The 15,429-nt window shown below is 46.2% G+C and overlaps 1 protein-coding gene across 2 annotated transcripts in view; it reads right to left on the reverse strand.

Moving 5' to 3' along the window:
• Nucleotides 1-15,429, reverse strand: part of LOC122668131 (aspartic proteinase 36-like) — a 65,373-nt gene that overhangs the window by 5,516 nt on the left and 44,428 nt on the right. The gene's annotated exons all lie outside the window — the stretch shown is intronic.

The following is a 15,429-nucleotide window of genomic DNA, read 5'->3' on the forward strand; positions in this document are numbered from 1 at the left end:
CAATGTTGAACCTCAGTGTTGGCATGTCGCCTTAGGCATGAAGCCTCAGTGTTGGCATATCGCCTTAGGCATGAAGCCTCAATGTTGGCATGTTGCCTTAGGCATAAAGCCTCAGTGTTGGCATGTTGCCTTAGGCATAAAGCCTCAGTGTTGGCATGTCGCCTTAGGCATGAAGCCTCAATGTTGAACCTCAGTGTTGGCATGTCGCCTTAGGCATGAAGCCTCAGTGTTGGCATATCACCTTAGGCATGAAGCCTCAGTGTTGGCATGTCGCCTTAGGCATAAAGCCTCAGTGTTGGCATGTCGCCTTAGGCATGAAGCCTCAATGTTGGCATGTTGCCTTAGGCATAAAGCCTCAGTGTTGGCATGTCGCCTTAGGCATGAAGCCTCAGTGTTGGCATATCGCCGTAGGCATGAAGCCTCAGTGTTGGCATGTCGCCTTAGGCATAAAGCCTCAGTGTTAGCATCTCGCCTTAGGCATGAAGCCTCGATGTTGGCATGTTGCCTTAGGCATAAAGCCTCAGTGTTGGCATGTCGCCTAGGCATAAAGCCTCGATGTTGGCATGTCGCCTTAATGTAGTGGCCGTGATTCGATTGAGTGGTAGAAGAAGACAAGTATTCTTGCAACATTTCTATATTTTGAATGAAATTCACATTGTCCTTGATGTCGTCTCTGCTACTCCCTATCGCTATCGTCATTATCACTACCACTCTTGCTATGCTTCTTGGTAGTACTTCTTGGATGTTTCGAGTTCCAGGTGCACGGTCTACCTTCTTGCCCACAGTCTTCAAACGGTAAGTCCACTGGCGTATCGCTTGGAGACTATGTAGGGTCTGCCGATTGGGTGACGCTTCCCCGCCTTCGTGGCGTGATACACTTGCCCTCCGTAGTACTAAATCTCCCTGGTGGAATAGCCTTTCCTTGACCCTGGCATTATAGTACTGGCGATCACGTTCTTTGGGCGATGTTCCTTAGTAGTGCTCTCTCGCGGACCTCATCTATAAAGTCAGGTTCGCCCGCAGTCCATCAACATAGGTACGTTCATTGAAGTGGAGAACCCTATGGGACATGGCGCAGACCTCTACCGGCGCCAATGCTTGATTGCCGTATGCTAGGCGGAATGGGTTCTCTCCTGTGGGCGTCCGTCTTGTAGTTCGGTATGCCGCGGGACGCTTGTAGCTCTTACACCCACTTGCCTTTGGCTCCTTCTAGCCTTTTCTTGACTCCTTCTAGTAGCGTTACATTGGTGACCTCCGCACGACCATTGGCACAATGGGTATGCTACCGACACGAGGCCGATAGTCGATGTTGTAGCCGTGACAAAATGCTTGGAATTTAGGGTTGTTGAATTGTTTTCCATTATGCGAGACGAGGATCCGTGGTACCGCGGACTGTAGATAGCGTCGTCTGACGAACTTCTCCATCTCTGTCTCTGTTATCTTGGCGAGGGTTTAGCTTGACCAGCGGTGAAGTAGTCGATCGCGACGACCAGGTATTTTGTTTCCGGTGCTGCGGTGAAGTTGCCTAAGATGTCTAGTCCCAGCATGGCAAAGGTATGGGGTTGAGGATTGATGTCGGCTTGGTGGCGGGTAGATGGGTCTTGGGCGAACAATGACATTGCTCGCACTTCTTGGCATATTGGATGGCCTCCTCTTGCATTCGTGGCGATATAGTCCACAGCGGAGGATTTTGTAGGCTAGGGCTCGTCCCCGTGTGGCTTCCACATATCCCCTCGTGGACTTGGTGGGCGTACTCTGCCCCCTTCAGGTCCTAGGCACCGGAGTGGTGGTGCTGTTGCCCCCCGCTTGTACAGTACCCCGTCTAGGACGGTGTACTTTGCAGCTCTCATCCTGATCTTCCTTGCTTCGGCCTTGTCTTCTGGTAAGACATCGTTCTGGAGGTAGTTGAGTAGAGGGTCCATCCAGCTAGGTCCCTCCATGATCTCGTTAACCTGCTTTTCCTTATACGTTGGCTCATGCAGGATCTCAACATAGACTGCGCTGGCCAAATTTCGGAGTTCCTCATTGGCTAGCCTGGATAGGGTGTCAGCGACGGCGTTCTCCTCTCTGGGAACTCGAACCATCTCAAACTTCACGAAACCCTCGATCAATGCTTGAGCACGTGCTAGGTATGATGCCATCCTTTCATCTTTCACCTCATACTCTCCATTCACCTGATTCACCACGAGCTGGGAGTCGCTCCGGGTGGATAGGTGTGTGACTTGGATGGCTTTGGCCACCCGGAGTCCAGCTAGCAATGCCTCGTACTCTGCTTCATTATTGGATGCTTGGAAGGTGAATCGGAGAGCATATTGGATACGAAATCCCTCGGGGCTGGTTAATATAAGACCCACGCCGCTTCCTGCCGCATTGCTCGACCCGTCCACGAACATGTCCCACGATCCGTGATCCTTCTCTTCCGGCTCCCCTGTTTCTGACTCGATCTCAGACAGGGTACACTCTGCAATGAAATCTGCAAGAGCCTGGCCTTTGATGGCTGTCCTTGGTTGGAACCTGATGTCGTGCTCACAGCTCCACCGCCCATGCTATCAATCGCCTGGAGGCGTCCGGCATGCGATATCTTCTTGAGGGGTAGGTGCGCGTGAGGACTATGATGGTATGGGCTTGGGAAGTATGGTCGTAGCTTCCTGGCTGCCGTTACCGTCGTAGGCTACCTTCTCGATCCTAGTGTACCTGGTCTCTGCATCGATTAGGACATGGCCGACGTAATAGATGGGCCTCTGGACTTTGTCTTCTTCCTTGCGACCTTTTGGCCGCGCTGACGAGGGTGGCGGCGGTAGAATTGTAATTCTTCGTTAGGTTACGGTCGCCCAAGCGGTGGTGGGCTCTCTAGGTACTCCTTGATTCTCGAACGCATATGCGCTCTTCCGTCCATGTGAAATCTTTAGGGCTTCGGAGGTTCTTGATGTTTTGAAGAATGGTAAGCACTTATCACCTGATCGTGACACGAACCTGGAAAGGGCGGCGACCCTTCCATTCAACCTCTGCCTTCACGATCGTTTGAGGAGGTGCCATTTCTTGGATGGCCTTGATCTTGGATGGGTTGGCCTATTCCACGGACGAGACCATGAACCCCAGGAATTTTCCGACGTTACGCCGAAGGCGCACTTGCGAGGTTTAGCTTCATCTGGTTCCTCCTCGATCTGCAAATGCCTCCTCCAGGTCGGTCGGTGTTGGGGCGTGGATGCTTTTTACGAGCATGTCATCCACATATACCTCCTGTTGCGCCCGATCTGCTCCTCGAACATCTTGTTGACCATCCTCTCGATAGGTGGCCCCTGCATTCTTTAACCCGAACGGCGTAGCGTGGTAGCGATGTAGTTCTCTTTGTCCGTCCAGGAATGCGGTGTAAGACTCATCATCCTCACAGCATGAGGATCTGGTTGTATCCGGAGTAGGCGTCCATGAAACTCAGCATCTCATGGCCGGCGGTGGCGTCGATTAGTAGGTCGATCCTGGGCAGTGGGTACTCATCTTTTGGGCATGCCTTGTTCAGGTCGGTATAGTCGACACACATCCTCCACTTCCCATTTTGCTTTGGTACCATGACCACGTTGGCGAGCCAGGTTGGGAACTTCTCCTTTCTGATGAACCCTGATCGGCTTAACTTCCCGACCTCCTTGATTGCTGCTTGTCGATCGAGGGCGAAGTTACGCCGCTTCTGTTGAACAGGCTTCTTGGTTGGGTCGACATGTAGTCGGTGTTCCGCTATGGAACGTGGTATTCCCGGCATGTCGGAGGTCGACCATGCGAAGACATCCGTGTTCGCTTGGAGGAGGTGTCGAAGCCCTTCTTTACTGTTCCTTGTTTAGCGGCGAGCGCACTGAGCGCGTTGGAGGAGTCGTCTGGGCGAGGGGCCAGGGATGAGGTCTTCACTGGCCTTCCCTTCTCTCTGTCGAGTTCATCTCTCACAGTCGTGACCGTACTCTCACAAGCGATGCCATTCCACGAGTGTTGCCATTGTTCTTTTTTAATGAAGGTGGCATAGTACTCCCTTGCTTTCTTCTGATCTCCTCGGACTTCGCCTACCCCATTCTCGGTGGGGAACTTCATCTTTAGGTGAAGTGGCGATATGACTCCTCTAAAGGCATGTCATTGATGGTTGCCTGAAGTAGTTGAAGGGCACCACGGACGACTACCGTGAAATTCACCATGATGGTTACTTGTTGAGGGTGTACCCAAGGTGACGGGTAGTTCTATGGTACCTCGATGGAGGCGGTGGCGCACGAGAATCCGTGGAGATAAGTGGGCTCACGGTTTGGTGGTCGTCCCCGAACCCGAAGCGTGATGAGGCGACCCAGGAGAGTACGTCAGCAGACGCCCCTGTGTCTATCGGTACCACGTATGCGGTCGATTGGCTACCTCGCTGTACTACCAGGGCATTTTAAATGCGGGAAGTTTAGTCCTTCAGGTCTTCATCGAGAAGGAGATCACCGCCTCGGTCTGGCTATCTTCTTGGGCTTCTCTGCCGCTCCCTGAGCACCTGCGGCATGAGCTTTAGCTTTTACGGTGGACTCTTGTCCCGGTCCTCAGTATGGTGAGGATAGGAGGTCGCTTGGTGCAGCTAGGTTACATTGCATCTCTCGGCTCTTAAGGCGGTCTCTCTCTCGTCTGTTCTTTCTTCTCGTCTCGGTTCCACTCTGTCTCCGTCGCGACCTCTATCTCCTTGGCCTGAGCGGTTGTCACGTCTCCCCTTCACATACTTGTTCAGGCTTCCTGCTCTTACCAGTTGCTCTATCCCTCTCTTCAATTGATAGCACTCCTCTGTGTCGTGCCCATTCTCTTTGTGGAAGAGGCAGTATTTGTTAGGGTTCCGCTTCTCTGGTCCTGCTAGCATGGGTCGTGGCCAATGGAGTAAGTCACGGTCCTGGATCTGCATGAGTATCTGGGACCTGGTGGTGTTCAGTGGTGTGAACTCGGGGGTGCTTGCCCTCTCACTCCTCTCTGGGCGGCGGTCTGTCCTCCTAGATGGGCGGTCGCCCTTCTCTTGTCGGCGCTCTGTCCTCGACCTCTTACCCTCTTTGCGGTCATCAGGTGCTGACCTCTTGTTGTCTTGTGGCTTGGCCTCAATTATTTTCGTTCTAGCTTGTAGTACCTCGGCCATATTTGCAAACTCGTTGCACCGCTCCAAGAGCTCTTTCATAGTCCTGGTCTCATGACGTGCCAGGTCCTTGATCAAGTCCAGGTCTCTAATACCTCCAGCTAGGGCTGCATGCTGTGTCTGGTCATCCAAGTCTCGAACCTCGGGGACTCTTTGGTGAACCTGGTAACGTATTCCTGAGAGATTCCCCAGGATTACGTACCACGTTGATAGATTGTGGTGGTCTTTATTACAGCATGTATTTGCTGAAGCGGGTGTGTTTGAAGCTTCGCGTAGCTCTGCGAGCGAGCCTATAGATCTCGGTCGTAGCCTGGAGAACCATGATGTGGCTGCTCCCTTGAGGGATGCCAGGAATGCCCGACAGGAGACCACGTCCGACCCCCCATACAGCGTCATCATGCCATTAAAGTAGTTGATGTGGTCATTGGGGTCAGTGGTACCACTGTAGAGTTCAAAGGTGGGTAGTCGAAACCTGGAAGGTAGTGTGGCTGACATGATCTCTGCCGAGAAGTGGTGTTGCCCAGGTATGGAATGCGTCTTGCCTTTGGTCTGCTTCTTCAACCCTTCCAGCTTCTCATCCAGGTCGCGGAGTCTTTTGATCGAGCTCCTCGTCCCGTGTCTGCCCCCTACGCCTGGTCGGACATTCGCTGCAACCCCGTTCATGCTCTCTCCTGGATGTCCCCTCCCGCCTTGAGTGTTGGTGGGATGGGGAATGGTCACGCCGTGATGAATCCTGTCGTGAAGGTGAGGGGCTTTCTTCTCTGTAGGTCCGGCTTCGTCGTGGTATGTGACCTTCCAGATCGTCGTCGAACACGAGACCTCCGGACCCAGATCTCTACGGGCTGACACCTCGCCTACTGGGTGTTGGCGTCCTCCCACGTTCGCCGTGGCGAGAGGTCTCTTGTTCTCCTGGGATCTTGGGAAGGCTCCCCATTGCAGAGTGGGGTTGCACTGTCGCGCTAGTCTCTCGATCTCACGCCCACTGGGAGATGATCTCTAGGGTTCGGCTCTTGTCGAGTGCGGACTCCGCCTTGTTGATGGTGAAGTCCTTCGGCGATGAGGCGTGCAGCGCGTCAGTATTCTCGAAAAGTCGTTCATCGAGGATCTGCCGTTGCAGTCGTTGATCTGACCCACAGTGGCTGGAGCATTGGGGTCAGGTGTCACCTCTACCCCCGCATCGTCGGCCTATCATTGTTGGGCTCGTCGACCACGAACTGGTCATTAAAGGGGATCTCTTCCTCCAGAGGGACGTAGTCCTGATCATTGGCTCTGCGAGAGCACTCTGGGGGTGGTGATCCATTCCTTGCTCCGTTGTTGGTGGTGGTAGTCTTCCTTCGTGCCATTGAATGAATATGGAAGCGAGCTAGTAAATGTTTGTAATGGCTAGCGTCGTTCCCACTGACGGCGCTAATCTGTCTGCGTCGAAAATCGTCGAGCGGTCCTGCGAGTGCCGTCGCTGAAGTGGACGAGGGGTCGTGAGAGAGAACCGGTGTGGTTCCGGCCTAGGGCTCTCCGATGCCAAAGTTAGATCTCCTGGCGCAAATAGATGAATAGTGATTATTCAATATGAGATTAGATGTCCCTTGATGGGGTTGTGTACCTTGCCTTTTATAGTAGCGTATGGCGGTGTGGAGAGTCCCAGTTTGATGGCGATTGTGCCGTTGAGTGGATAGAGGCCCTGGGTGACGGGGCTCTATCACGATTGATCATCTCCCGCGGGAGAAGTGTCTAGTGGTATCGAGATCCTTGGTGGATAGATACCCGCGTGTGGTGATAACGTCCTTGGTGCTTGAATGCATGCTGGATGACGTGACTTCAGCGATGGCACTGGAGTCCTGGTGGTAGACATGAGTCTTGTAGCGATACGATCGGGTCATAGGTGAGTGGCCCCTACCTCACGTTTGTGCCCACGATGCTGTGCCTGGGTGCAGGCCGCGCCTGGGCGAGAGGTCGTGCCTAGGTGTGGCCACCCCTTGGTGAGGCCGCGCCTGGGTGCTGGCCGCGCTGGATGTTTGGCCGCGCTGGTGAGGCCGCGCCCAGTGGTGGCGCGCGCACAGGTGAGGCCGCGCTGGGTGGTCGCGCTGAGTGTGGTGGCAGCGCTGGGTGAGGCGCAGCGGCAGGTGTGGCGGCGCTGGGTGAGAGCCGCTCTGGATGTGGCGCGCTGGGTGAGCGCGCTGGGTGTAGCAGCGCGCTGGGTGGTCGCTGGTGGTGGCGGCGCTGGGTGAGGCAGCGCTGGATGTGGCGGCGCTGAGTGCGGGCCGAGCACTGGGGTGTGGCCGCGCCTGGGTGTGGCGCGCCTTGGTGAGGCGCGCTGAGTGGTGGCAGCGCTGGGTGTGGCAGCGCGCTGGGTGCGGCGCGCTATGTGAGGCCTCCTGGGTGTGGCGGCGCTGGGTGAGGCCGCGCTGAGTGGAGGCCCGCGCCCAGTGGCTTGGCGCGCTGGTATTGGGACCCTGGTTCGTTCCCGCGGAGTTACGGAGCGGGTCAGCCTTGTGACACGTGGCGACGGCTGATTGGCGATGAATATTGGATGTATCGGTGTCTAATGCTATTTAGGCTCGATTATGCTGAATCTCCAGCGGCACTTACAATAAGCCCGATTTGTCCCCGATGACTAGTCATGAACCCCTAGATAAGAAATTTAGGTTTAAATTATGAAATTCCTAAATTAACTAAACAATTGTGAAATTGGAACCCAAAATAGACTGACCCACCTTAATTTGGACTTGAAATATCAAATTGGGGCCATGCATGTTAAGATCTGGCCATGTAGAGCAAAAAACCCCAAATTCGGCCACTGTCCCGAATGGAGTTGCAAGCCAGGGGCGGTTGACCGGCTCCCTGGAAGTCTGCATCCGGCTCCCCCATTTTTGTGCCCTTATGACCTAGACCCCTTGGGACTTGACCTTGGACCATCCCAGGAACTGTCGTGGTGTTTGGTATGTTGTTTAGAAGTTTATTTCTCTGCTTTGCTTGATTTGTTGGATTTTTGGTGGGTAATTGACCTAGGATTCCTTCTATAACTAATCTATAATATTATTGTCTCATATTTAGGATTGTCTTGGTCTGTTCTTGCCTGCTTATTGGAGTTTATTCACTTAGGCTAGCTACAACTACAGGTAAGGGGATTCGACCTTAATTTCCTACGTGTTTATCACATTAATTTCAACTTTATCTTGAATGCCATGCTCTAGCATCATTACCTCTATACCTGGAGCATGTAGTTTTCTAACTTTTATTTAATGCATTAATGCATGTAAAATAGGTTCACAAAGACATCGCATTGCATTTGCATTGATTATTTATATGATGTGAATTTATGATGATGGAATTCGGTAATTTATAACTCGATTATGCTTGCCTCATCGTATTTAGGATAAATTGGCTGGTTGATATTCATTACCTAATCTGCGCCCCTTACCAACAGGGGGAAAGGTGTTGGACAACCCGTGGCAGAGACCAATGTGTTAGTTCCAGGATGCCATCTTCTGTCCCATGTTAGCGGGTCCCTAATTCCATTATGGGAATAAACAGGCAGGGTTGGTCATTTGGGGTTCTGTCGGGGTCCGATGTGTTAGTTCTAGAACTGGCAGGTCCTCACCGTGGTAGAATGATTTCGCTTGGGTGACCGAAGGGTTAGTTCCGGGACCGAGGTTAGCATCTACCACTAGTAGTAGTACTTATAATTCATAAGACTTAGTATCTGTGCTAGGAACATATCAGTTTAGCACATGCATCATGGATTTATTGTGTTTGTATGCTTGTACCCCCCTTACTGGGCTCGAGTTGAGAGCTCACCTTGTGGATATCCTTATTTTTCAGGTGATTTAGTTACTTCTAATGTTAGATTTGCGTTTTGGAGTTTGAAGTGCACGATACTTCGTACGCAGCATGATGATTGCGCGACCTCGATCTTGGCACGATAGTCGGGCTACCTCCCCACTCTTTTATGCTTTATAAATGATTTATATAGTTATAGTATAGTTTCTTGTATACTTTTACTCTGTAGTACCTTTGAGAACTGTATAGTTGTATCACAAGTCTTATCCTTTGTATAAATGAAATATCACTTAGAATTCTCTTACTAATGATGTTATCTCTATTAATTAAATTGTTTCCGCTGCCTCTGATTACTGTGTTTGTGAGCAATGATTGTAAATAGGGTACTGCACTTGTGATCCTTGGGGATTGGTTGGATGTCAGAGACATCCCGCCACACTTGGCCCTTAATAACCGGACCGGGGTATGACATTTAAGTGGTATCAGAGCCTTTGTGCTCTACTCCTATTTACAATCAAGTTCATAGTACAGTAGCTCTTAGACTCATTGATCTGAAGGTGAGTCTACTTAGGATAAATAAAAGCTTCAACTAAAAGCTACAACTAAAAAATAAAAAATAAATAAATACATAAAATGAAATAAAATAAAAATTGATTGTACAACACAAGAGATATTAAATAGAAAATTAAAAACTTCATAAATAAGCTCTGTCTTTAGTACAATGGTTACAACTTTTTACAGACCTTAAGTACAAGGTTCAACAAAGAACAACTGAGGAAAGTAAAGTAAAAGCTAGACTAGGATGCATAAGTCATTACTGCCATGGTAGTGGTAGTGGGCCCATAACCCACAGGTCCCAAGATCTCCACTGGCCCAGTCTCCACTACCTAGACACGACTGCTAACATGAGTGAAGTCTCTCATGCCATCAAATCCCTATGTCATGGATCTCTCTAAGCCCTCAAATCGGCTAAAGAACTGTCCCCAGGGAGTACCATCTGCAGGAACAGTCGCAACAAACGAGGAAGAAGCACCCGCATGACCATGTGAAGGGTGTCGAGGAGGAGGAAGTGGATCTCTGCATGCCTCTGTACGTCCTCTCTCTGTAGCATCCTTAGCATCAGTAGTTTGTACCATGTCGGTGCAGTCAAGATGACCAAGCTCTGGAGAAAAAGGTGGAAGTTCTATACCCATCTTCACTCGGGTAATCCGGTTGATATTCGGAGACTTTACCCCCGAAGCCTCCTCATTCAATAGGTTTACTCCAAATCTGAGAAATACCTTGGTGAGTAGCCTCCCCAGTAACAGATTTTCACGCCTAGGGTTATCATGCAGGTGTGCCATGGTACGCATGATGGCCTTAAGAAGGTAGATCTGGTATCCTGTATAGAGATAGTATGTGGAAAGGATCTGTATTGTGGACAACTCAGTCCGGTGAGCACTCTTCTGGACTACATTGTGTCCACAAATCCTAGATAAGACACGGGCTGATGGAAGCAAAGTCCAACTCGATTTCATCCTCTCATAGAACTTGCCATTGGTGAGGTGAATATAACCATTCTGTTCTTCATCGCCTAGGAACTCGGATGCATCAAGACTTGGAGGGCGTACCTCACTCCCCTTCATAAGATATCATCTCGAATATTAGCTAACAGGGCTGTGCTGAAAGAGATGGGCATGTCTTTCACATAAGAGTTGATGATGAACTCTTTTCCTTCATACCGGTAAGATTGATTGCTCAAAAAGAATCGCACCAATCGAGAGTAGTAATGTGTCTCCGGTTGTAGCATGGATAACTACCTTAGTTTCTCAAATCTTTCCTAGACCTTGAATGGGATAAGGTCAGCCAAGACTACATTCCTTTCTTTTTCCATTTTCAGGAAAATCCTTGGGTTGATTTCAGCTGGAACCGTAGCTGCACCTCTACCTCTCCCTCCACGGCCTTGGGCTGCAGTCATTTATGGTAAATGCTGCAAATTTAAGAAGAAAGTTATTTAGGCAAAGATTAGGACAGCAACAAAACTTGAGGTAAGATTGTTAAACATACAAGTTACTAAGGTAGGAAGCCTATCAATATGTCTAGGTAAACTAATTATTTAGGAATACATTAGGAAGAAATAAAATCTGTTTAGATTCCAATATAAGTATAAATAGATGCAAACACAAAAAAAATAGGGTAGTATAAGGAGAGAATGTAATTATATAAGAATCATAGTACATTAATATAGTATTAGATAGAACACGTGTAAAACATAGAGTAAACTTTAAAAACTTTATAAGAAAATATTAAGAACTAGGTAATCTTATGATTAACATTGTACTATGTTTAAAATGAACAAAACTAATACCTAATATTAAGACCTAACATATTCACAATGATAGATAAGAATCAACAATGTACCTTAGCTAAAACCTAAGATGAAAAGAAGAAAATATAAGAAATGCATAAAATCCAACAAAGAATAAAAGAAATACGTGTTAATGGAGCAAAAGAATAAATATTTACCTAAAATCTAGGAAAAATGCTGAGCCATAGTTAGGTTTTGAAAAGAAGAACAAAAAAATGTACAAAATTTCTAAGTTTAGAACACTTACTTTAGATGTGGAGGAGTGGATCTTATGATTTAAGCTCTTATTTGTGTTATAGGAACCCTAGAATAACCTTAGGAGAAGTTAGAAAGGGTTAGGGAAGAGAAAGAAATGAAGTTTGATGTGTTTTGAGTGAGTTTTATAAAGCCTGTTTTGCCTGGCGGATGATCATTGGATGGGTGTCGAATCCGACTCTTCCATCCGGTGATCCAGAAAATCTTATGAATCTCTTTGCTCGATAGCGGTCGTCCGGCCCATCAGATCTTGAATCCATTGTTGCATCCGGCAGTCAAAGCAGAAAATTAAAATTAAAATAAAATATAGGAAATTACATACATATTATATACTATATATATATTTATATATAAATTAAAATAGTAATAATAGGTATATAATACAATAAATAAATAGAACCTGTGTTTCATCAAAATAATGAAATATATAGAAAATAAAATAAGATTAAATATGCATATTGTATATAAATGTGTATATATATGTATTAAAAGTATATATATTAATGTAGTAAGTGTGAATAGAGAAAGAAACTAAATACATTACGACACTAAGATGTGTATTCTTGTGTTATCATAATTATTAATAATGAATATAGTGTATGATTTGGTTGCTTATGTAATTATAATATATGTAAAGTACTATATGATGCTAATGTTTCTTTTTAGGAATTCGCCATGATAGCTTGTCATGCCTTTGCCTCTCAATAACGAGTTATATATTGAGTACCTAGGGTAAGTAAGCCAAAGTAAAAGACTTGAAAGAAATATAAAAGACTAAGAAACACAACCTGGGATCAAGAAAGGGGAAAAGGTTGAAAAAAATTTTGAAGAGAAAAATTGAGATTGGACAACTTCCTTATAGATTAGGAAGGTATATCTTAGGATTCAATGCCCCAAAATGTGTTGGAAATCTTCTAGGAGAATTCTTGAAAGAATTAGAGAGTAAAAGAAAGAAAGAATAATGCTACATTGCTTAGACTTAGTAAACAAAAAAAAAATAATAATAACTGAGAACGGAGAGAAGCTGGAACTAAAGGATGTGTCAACACTTTGCTCAATAATAGATATGAGTGGAGTAATGGGTCACCGAATGTTCCCTCCGTTTGGGGGTGAACACCAGGGATTCCATCAATATTCTAAGTCATCCTACAGTTGAGTTAAGTATTGCATAACCAGAAGGGAAAGTCTTCATAATAGAAAACCCTATAAGTAAAAAAAATTGTACATACCTATACACTACAACCCAAACCTCGGAAATATAGATAAGAATATAATAATTGCATTATATGAAAAGACCATGAACATAATAGAATTTAGATAAATGAAGCAAAGAAATGAACACTAAAGAATAAGAAGAACAAAAATAATGACGACAATAATAATAATAAGAAAAAGAATATTTTCCTTGTATTTTTAGGTTTAGATACTTTGTCAATATGGTAAGTGAGTCTGGTAATGAATTGTTCCCAAGTTACCTTTGAGACTCTAGGACACCTTCACTTGTATATCCTTGTGTGTTTAGAGAAAGAATAGGAGAGTTTTGGAAAACAGGATAATGTCTTTGGTCGGTTTAAAATATTGTTTGACCCGAAACAGGTCAACAAAAGCCATCAACCGGTAGATTGTACGATACCCAAAACAGGAAACAACTTAAGGGAGTGTAAGTCATGATGTTGTTGAAGTAACCTCAACTGTTCGGATTACTAGGTGCATCAATTTCGAGGATGAAATTCTTATAAGGTTGGGGGAATGTGAAACCCGCAACACAAAAAAAAAAAAGGAACTTTTGGAACCCGAGTGATTTCAGATTTTGGTTCAATATTTCCCATGCTAACCTCAAGCTATGGGTAGCATCACATCTTTTTCCTGTGCTTGGCATGCTAGTTTGATGGCCTCTGAAGCCTTTCTCTGTCTTAGGCCGAATCCCAGGTAAGAATCCCATTTTATATGTATATATGTTGTATTTTTAATTAATTAGTGTATTAGGGGCGAGAATAGTAATTTTTACCTAGTGGGACCCTGCACTGCAGAGCTACTCGTGTCGGTCTGCCTTGACAAGTAGCAGGACCTCTCCCTTAATTAAACTCAATGTAAATATAATTTAAAATATATTTATATAACGTTTTTTCACGACCAAATAGGGTTGGAAGGGTATTTTAGTAAAATTGACTCTGTGGGACCCAATTCCCCATTGGGGAATGTAATTCCGAACAGTTAACCGTATCCGGATCATCCCTGATGTCGCATGACATCATTCTGTAGCTGGAATAAGGTAATAAATACAAAAGAATCAATTTTAGAAATAAATTATGGCCAAAAGACCATTCTGCCCCTTAGTGGTTAAGTATCCTATATATATATATAACTTCTCTTATACTATTTACAAATCACTTTACAAAGTTAGAGAAAACTGAAAATTCGTTCCAGCTTAGGAGAGAAAGAAAGAAAGAGGAAAAGAGAAGAGAAGAAGAGAGAAATTGGGGCTGCTCTTGAAGGCTTAGCTCCCTCATCCGATTTTGGACTTAAAACCTCTATTGCAAGGCTGTTCTCTAACAATTTCAGGTAAGCCTTGAGAACTCTTGCTGTTTCTTTCTCCTTCTCCTCTTAATTTACTTGATTTATGTCTAAGTATACCTAAAATAAAATTCTGCCATTAAAGCTCTAAGTTTGAGCTCAAGTAATAAGAATCTTACCCAATTGCTTGGTGTCCTAATGCTATTTAGGCTCAGTTATGCCTGAATCTCCATGGCAGTACTTCTAATAAGCCCAATTTTTGTCCCCAATGACTAGTCCATGAACCCTAGATAAGAAATTTAGGTTTAAATTATGAAATTCCAAAACTAACTAAACAATTGTGAAATTGGAACCCAAAATAGACTGACCCACCTTAATTTGGACTTGAAATATCAAATTGGGGCCATGCATGTTAAGATCTGGCCCTGTAGAGCAAAAAACCCCAAATTCGGCCACTGACCCGGATGGAGTTGCAGGCCAGGGGCGGTTGACCGGCTCCCTGGAAGTCTGCATCCGGCTCCCCCATTTTTGTGCCCTTATAACCTAGACCCCTTGGGACTTAACCTTGGACCATCCAGAACCTAGTGCGTGGTGTTTGGTATGTTGTTTAGAATTGCATTTCTCTTGTTTTAGCCGATTTGTTGGATTTTGGTGGGTAAGCGACCAGATTCCTTCATAACTAATCTATAATATTATTGTCTCATATTTAGGATTGTCTTGGTCTGTTCTTACCTGCCTATTGGAGTTTATTCACCTAGGCTAGCTACAACTACAGGCAAGGGGGGATTCGACCTTAATTTCCTACGTGTTCATCACATTAATTTCAACTTTATGCTGAATGCCATGCTCATGCATCATTACCTCTATACCTGGAACATGTAGTTTTCTAGCTTTTATTTAATGCATTAGACTGCATGTAAAATAGGTTGCACAAAGACATACTGCATTGCATTTGCATTGATTATTTATATGATGTGAATTTATGATGATGGAATTCGGTAATTTATAACTCAGATCATGCGTGCCTCATCATGTTTAGACTGCATTGGGCTAGATTGATATTCATTACCCAGTACTGCGCCCCTTACCAACAAGAGGAAAGGTGTTGGACAACCCGTGGCAGAGACCGATGTGTTAGTTCCGGGATGCCATCTTCTGTCCCATGTTAGCGGGTCCCTAATTCCACTGTGGGAATAACCAGGCAGGGTTGGTCATTTGGGGGTCTGTCGAGGTCCGATGTATTAGTTCCGGAACTGGCGGGTCCTCACCGTGGTAGAATGGTTTCGCTCGGGTGACCGAAGGGTTAGTTCTGAGACCGAGGTTAGCATCTACCACTAGTAGTAGTATTTATACCCCATGAGACTTAGTATCTGTGCTAGGAACATGTTAGTTTAGCACATGCATCATGGATTTA

Source organism: Telopea speciosissima, chromosome 7 (assembly GCF_018873765.1).
Source record: "Telopea speciosissima isolate NSW1024214 ecotype Mountain lineage chromosome 7, Tspe_v1, whole genome shotgun sequence".
In the NCBI taxonomy this organism is placed as follows: Eukaryota; Viridiplantae; Streptophyta; class Magnoliopsida; order Proteales; family Proteaceae; genus Telopea; species Telopea speciosissima.